The sequence below is a fragment of the Acyrthosiphon pisum genome, chromosome A2 (assembly GCF_005508785.2).
Source record: "Acyrthosiphon pisum isolate AL4f chromosome A2, pea_aphid_22Mar2018_4r6ur, whole genome shotgun sequence".
In the NCBI taxonomy this organism is placed as follows: Eukaryota; Metazoa; Arthropoda; class Insecta; order Hemiptera; family Aphididae; genus Acyrthosiphon; species Acyrthosiphon pisum.
The window spans coordinates 112,837,348-112,844,511 of NC_042495.1; the positions used below are offsets into that span (position 1 = coordinate 112,837,348).

The 7,164-nt window shown below is 28.4% G+C and overlaps 1 long non-coding RNA gene across 1 annotated transcript; it reads left to right on the top strand.

The window, feature by feature from the left end:
• Positions 1 to 132: 132 nt before the first annotated feature.
• On the top strand, positions 133 to 603 carry LOC107883069. Its single transcript, XR_001679068.2, has 2 exons — positions 133 to 256; positions 324 to 603. It is a non-coding gene; the product is annotated as an uncharacterized LOC107883069 (long non-coding RNA).
• Positions 604 to 7,164: the final 6,561 nt, after the last annotated feature.

Sequence of the window (7,164 nt, forward strand, 5' to 3'; positions counted from 1 at the left end):
CAGGTAAGTTATTTTTAATACGCAGGGTTTGAAATAAAATATTGCATTTGATTATTTTCAATGAATTAATTATTTAATATTATAATATTATAATATAATATAATTATATATTAAATTAATGTTCCAAACCCTATTAATTCATATATAAAATAATATTAAATTAGTTCCTACTGTTTACTATAATCTATAACATTTTAATTTGGAACAGATGGTTTAATAGATACAAAGTATGGAAAAAAACAAAGTTTAAGACCAGGTACGCTATTAAAAATACAATTTTAGATTACCAAACTTGAATTTATTATTATTATTTTCCATCATAGTATGTTTATTTGGTGATAAAGCTGTCAATACAAAAAATGCTAATCTTAAATGTAATAGGTATAATGTTACATTTGATTCTGTTAATTGAAGATATTTTATTAAAAGTGTTACTGTTTTAATTAGCAAAATTATAATTGATTTTGTTAGTTATTTATATTTGATTGTATTTTGTTTAATCTCAAGGAAGTGATTTTAATTTTATTATGTTTTAATCTTTATTGTAAGGTATAATGTTACATTTGATTTTGTTGATTAAAGATATTTTATTAAAAGTGAGAATTATTAATTTTATTACGTGTTTTACAAAAAGTAATTGTTATAAGTCCATTTAATATTATAAGTCCATGTCTATCAAAATTTATTTTGTCAAATAGTTATAACTCCACATAATTTTTTAAAAAAAGTCATTAACATAAATAAATACATGTTACATGAATTAAACTTATATATTAAAAGGAAACTACATATATTTTTTTATTAATACAAATTTAGAAAATACGATTAGATTAAATATTACTTATATTAAGTGGGTTTGAAAAAAGTTAAAATTTAAAATAGCTCTCCTGCACAATTTCACTTTTGTGACTTATAACTAGTGTGCACTAAGCCATCGATATTATAACGACGGTGTTGTCTGACACGCCCGTAGCGTTCACGGCGGCAGTGTCGCAGGTGTGGGTGGTCGGAGTGTTTGCGGTCGGCGTTGTGGAGTCCGGGGTGGTGGAATTGGGGGTGTGGTGGTCGGGTAGTACCGTTTTTGGTCGTTAAAGATCTTTAGAGGAATATTGGACGGTTTAATTAATTATTAATCCGACAACATCTGTTAATTATTACATGAATAACCGTACATTCTAAGACTTAAACACACTTTTATATAGTGTGTTTTGCATGTAAAAATCTAAAAAGTTTACCCGTACAAATGTAGTGGTAGATCACCAGATACATAAGATTTATAACATGGATCACTTGTTTGAAAATATTGGCGACCCCTGAAGATGTATAATAATATATACCTACTGATGAGTTTTGAATAATCGGTCTTGCAATGATTCATTTTCTATTCTGCTCTAAACATTAAAATATTTCATAGTAGCTATACTGTATCGGTTAAAACAACATTTTTTTTTTTTTTTTACGTAGAAGTAATTGTACTCAAAATGAGTCGTAATTTAGTTTCTTAAAATATCGGAAACCCAGTCAAAAGGGTAGTCCTAAGAGATAGTTTCTCTGAAAAAATGTTTGTATGTTGGTGCTCTCAACACACAAACTTTAGTGACTCCAATAAAAATGTCTCGTTATCGCGACGTTTTCGGTCTTGACATTTCAGCAGTTGTAGAATTACATGATTTTAACAAAATATTACGCTTAGTGCATCCCTACTAGGCACGGATCCAGAGCAGAGTAGTTTTGGAAGGGGAGGGTAACATATTGATTATAAATACAGTATTTATAAGTATTTATATTAAATGGTGGTGGCAGGGAGCCTAGCCCCCTCCACCTTATCCAACCCTGATACTTATACGGCAGAATGCTAAAATATTTCGTTTAATTTAGATTACATATTTTACAGAATACGAATACAATATAATTTTACAATTATACCTATCCATTTCTGTTTCGACCTGTCGACATCTACCTATCTGAGAATGAATTAACTGAAGTAATAATTTTATTAATGCTATTCATCAAAATATTGTATTATTACGTATCAAATGAGATTAAGGATATAATAACGAGAGTTCAATTCTGACGTGTGTACACGTTTTTATTTTTTAGTATCTATACATCGATCTTGATCCTTGACAGCCAGCTGCTATAACAGCTATAATTAATTTCAAAAGTCACATCGATAATATTAATTATATTATAGACAATTTGTAACTATTTCCACTGGATAAACAAAAAGTCATCGATTACGTTTCTACAAGTATTTCGACACATTTAACTCAAACAATACTGTAGCAATATTAGGTATTAAGTTATCACAAAATGTATTTTATTATTTAATATAATATTATTATCCATGCCTCCAGATGTATTGATATAATTTACTTATAATAATTATTTTTTAAAAATGGTCTTCCTCAAATACCAACAAAATATCGTTTGTGAGTCAAATCATCAAACAATTGGAGTAATAATCGTACAACGTTTGATTTCATTCACTGTAGTTGCATGCATGGGCGCAATTAGGGGAGCTCGGGGAGTTTAGCCCCCAATTTTATCAGTAGGCCCACCCCAAGTTTATAAATCATATATTATAGTTTAAAATATAAGTGATCAGGGTCTATGCTGCTGGTACAATTCTAGCACCCCCTAGTTACACATATGGTTGCATGTCTCCATTTGAACTAAGTAGGTATATAAATTTCACAAAAAATTCATTTTTTTCTCATTGATTCGACAAGAACTTTTCCCCGTGCATTTGAACTATTGTAACATTTTTATGTTCAGAATACAGATGAGGCAATAAATTATTTTGGAGATTTATCGTTTTGCATAAAAAATTATGTCTAGGTCTTATAAAAACCAATGAATGCTGTTAACAATTTTATAAATCAGCTATAAATTAATCAAACGTTCTACACGCAGACGTAATGTTAAAATTTAATGTAAGGGTGGTGGGGGGAGTCTGCAGTATAAATTCATATTATTTAAATTTATTACCTTCATAGTTTACAACAAAATAATAATATGTTGTATATACAACAACACCGAAGCACATTATAGTTTCAAGTTTGGTGGTTATTAACAAAAGTAATTATTCGAAAGTTAAACAAATTAACAGTCGAAATTAATATTAACATAATAATTTCTAATTCGAATTGTATTTACTTAATAATTTTTTTTCATCAAAAACTGCAATCGTAGTGTATTATATAACCGAATTAAATATCCGCCAGAATTTTAATTATAATTTAAACCAGAATAGTAATTATGATTTCAGGTACAGTCGACTTTGAAGTTTCAATACACACATTAAAATATTAACGTTCTCCGCTGATCGCGTGTACAACATGATATTATTAAATATTATTTATCACAAACTATAACAACCAGTGACTATAACCATAACATAGATTATAGAACCTCGATAAGTGCAGATATTAAGAATTTTCGTGCTAGATATCGAGTGTTTTGAAAATCAAAATTTAAATATTATCGACTTCAGAAATATACGATTGTTGTGTGTCATACCACGAAGTATTACTTAAATGCTATTATACAGTTTTGATTATTACTTTTTCATTGTAATTATTATTGAGGCATAAATATTATTTAATTACAGTGAAAAAATGATGAAATAGGTACTGTTTAGTATTTTAGCTATAATCCGATTTTTTTTTTTCGTAGGTTCAATGACGGCAGGTGATGGGAGTGTCATCACGGCCAATGTTTCGCAAAGTCGGTTTTAATAATAACTGATTACTCATTACTAAAGAGTGGAGTTTTAGGTGTTTTTCACGTATATTTATTGACCTTATAACAGCTCGGGGGTGAAAAATGTTGATGGCTTATCTATTACAGAATTCGTAGAAAAAAATGTATTGGATATAATAATGAATATTCATTATTCAGTTTATAACTATATTTTATATTAAAGAATAATATATTCAATTATTGTACATAAAAAATCACTTTTGCTCATTTCTCGAGTTGTAATTATTTCATCACAGGGAAAACAAATGTTTTTAATTTAAAAATGAAAAGTGATAAAAATCTTATTTGTAATTAAATTGTTTGATTAATTAATTGTTTAATTATTGTTTCATTGTTTTAAATGTGACTGAATTTAAATCATTTACCTACCTAAAGAAAAGGTGTTCAATAAAAATTATTTTTAAGCTTATTATGATATTATTATACATTATGTACAATAAAATAATAATTATTATGTTTCTCATCGTAATATATTGTTTACCTACATATTATTTTTAAATTATTTTAACTAAGAAAAAAGCATATTTTACCAGCTTAAGGATTGTTAAGAGAATATCTTGGGAGTTTTTTTTTTAGCACATCCCTATTAGAATCATATTTTAAGCTTTTAAAAACCTAAATATCCGATCGTTACTAACAATAATTGACTAACATCCATATTATAATATATGAGAATAGACGAGCAGGTGGTCCTGCGGGTTTTGTACAACCCGATGTAATATACTTAACTGAGCACGTGCTGTGCGATAAATTAGATCACACGTGATCCACCGGTTTCAACTCGTATAATATGATATAATAATAACAATATAAATTATAATATACCTGTCCGACATCAGTGGTCGGCTGTTTATAGTCGATACCACCACCGTGGTTGTAAGGTCGTGAGCGTAATACTATGGTAACAATAATAATATTATGGTTCCGGAATTATTATTACACTTCACAGTAGTCGCAGTCGCGACATGTCGAATTTGCACCGGAACGACAAATAATACCTGTAAGCAAGGCTGTATTTAAAAGGAGGTTTTTGGGGGTTCATCCCCACCACCACCCGAAACTTTCCTTGTGTTGTTAATGAATTTAATTTATGAAATAAATATGAAACTATGTTTCCCTAATAATATATGATACCTAACTTTATATTACTATATTATTATTATGATTGTGTTGTTTTACCTTATACCATTGATAATCGTTAGAATACGAATTTTGTTGCAATTTATTTAGGTAGTATAAATTACATGTCACAAACGATATTTTATCGACGGATGACGATAACATAGACAAATTTAAATCAATCCAATCCAGATGATGTGATCGATCGTAGAAAAACAAAGACTGCTGAAGTTAGTACTATAAAAATATTTAACTTTAAGTTTTATAAATGTATCACATATTATGTAGGTCATACATAAATCACCTTATTTGGATGTATCATTATAAAATTATACACCTACATTTTTTAAGTTCGTTTTTTTTTATATTATGGCGTCTTGAACCCATCTTCAAAATGTGTTCCAGCAACGGCCTTGCCTGAAAGAATCCGCGAAGGAGAACTCTATGGTAACTGGTTCGCAATGGTTTCCGGTCAAAACCGCAATTATTGTAATGATAAACAACGGCGTTACGCGATGTACGCACATGATTTAATCAGTTTTATAATATGTCCATCAATAAGACGTTTGTTTGTTTTTCTTACAATATTTCCATCAACCATACGTCACGTTACATTATACTTTGCATGGTATCTACGTGTTTCACGGTCACGGTCACGTAAAGCGTCGTGCGTATCTCAACGTTAAAATCCAAACAATTAAAACCTATGTATGGCATTCAAAATATAAAACTCTGCACTATCCGTATAAGTCCTGAACCAACGAAATAATAACAATATTATATAATACCGTGGTATACAGTAGATTCTTATCATGTCGAGATATTCTGTCGTAAATTTGTCGTAATCTCGAACTAATCGAATCGAATTTTCGATTACATCCGTTCGAAAAATTAGGCACCATTGCAATAAATCTCGATAACAGAAACTTTTTGTTGACTCGAACTATATTTCCTGTTGCCCTCGGGTTTCGACACAACGAGAGTTATAACTGTATTAATGACATAATATTATTATATGTTTTGGTTTTACACTCGTTCTTCCGACCATCGATAGGTAAAATAACTATCGTAGAAATCGTTTTTTGATAGTATTGTAAGAACGTTTTGACATTTGTTTTACAAAGATTTAGAACCAATGGCGCTATTCTCGATTATAAAAAAAAAAGTTTTGCTTAATGTGTACCTAACATAAATATACATTATAAACTAACTTTCTGAAGTACACGCAGCTACTTCAAGACTTACGATTTAGTTTTGATTTTATTTTATTTTAACATTGATAATCTCCGAGGACCGAAATATATGCAAGCTAAGCACCATTAAACCTACGTTAAACTTTACGCTTTTCAGACAACACCACTTCGTTATAATAAATAACAGTCGACTTTACCGTCTCGGTAAAATATGTAATTATTTGATACGTACCTACCTAAATAATATTATAGATTGTTGCATGCTGGATGTTTCTCTGATTATTTTGAACCAATGTCAGCTGTATTAAAATTTAAATTCATGATTACTGATTACAAGATTATGTGAATTAAATACACACTAAAAAATAGATAGTCATCATATAAAAAGTAATTGTTCAAAAAATATGTTTATTAATCATTATTCATTATAGTACGTGCTACACGTAATGTTACTTAATACACTTAACAAGATTATTAATGATGAATAATAGTGCAATTTAGTCAGATTATATTATAACACAGACAGGAAATAATTTTAAAATGCGTAATACAAAATCGCACTGTCAATTAATTTATTTGTACCTAACTGGAAACATAATATTATTGTACAAAAAAAAAAATAAATATTAATTAATTAATGATAATACGATTGATAAAACAAAATATTAACAATTAATTGCTTAGTATACTATAACGAATTTATTTTAATAATTCTTAAGCACAGTATAGCAGAAAATATAGTATGAACTCAAATGAAATTAAATGTAACTCGAATAACAGGAATTTAGAGAACAAAAACCTGAAAACAGTACAATTTCAAATAAATACTGATTTGGAGGGTAGATTATAATAATATGAACGAAAAATATCCAAATTATTTAAGTTATTACATTCTTTAGAATGTAAAAGGACATTGTAGTCAGTTCTGTAGTGTTGTAGATAAGAGTTAATGAATTATTACATACAAAACGAGTTGTTACTAGGTATATAATTGTAATTCATACAGTCCATTGACAAAATTATAAATTGTAATATATTATGTAGTACGTATTATGAACAATTATTGTTATCAATTATTCTTGAATAT